Source organism: Bison bison, unplaced genomic scaffold (genome assembly GCF_000754665.1).
Source record: "Bison bison bison isolate TAMUID 2011002044 unplaced genomic scaffold, Bison_UMD1.0 scf7180017860827, whole genome shotgun sequence".
Classification (NCBI taxonomy): Eukaryota; Metazoa; Chordata; class Mammalia; order Artiodactyla; family Bovidae; genus Bison; species Bison bison.
Window position 1 is genome coordinate 4,193 of NW_011491399.1, and position 454 is coordinate 4,646.

Below are 454 nucleotides of genomic sequence, written 5' to 3' on the forward strand. Positions count from 1 at the left end.
TACTATTCCAGTGAACTGTTGTGGAAAATCATGTTAATTTCCCAAAGGCTTTTGGACAGATTTCAAAAATTTGAATGTTCAAATGCAAGTGATTGCCAATTACTAAAAATTAATGACTTCTCATGCTGAATAATGCATGCACTTAGCAGGAGGACTTTAACAATAACGCAGTGTTGTCAGTTTTGAATGCAGTCTTGCCTTACCTCCTGGGCACATGAAGGCAAATTTAAAAGCAACCCCCTCCACCCTGACAAGGTGCAGGTTAGTGTGTTTAGTGAAGTCTTTAGTGCAGGAGAGATAAGCTGTTTATTTTATGCTTAATATTACACTATATGGACGCACTTTAATTCGTTCAACCATTGATAGATATTTCCCACTATTACAAACAACATTTAGCCTTACATTCTGATGCTTTAATTTCTAGGGGAGAGATTACAAGAAGTGGGTTAGCTGG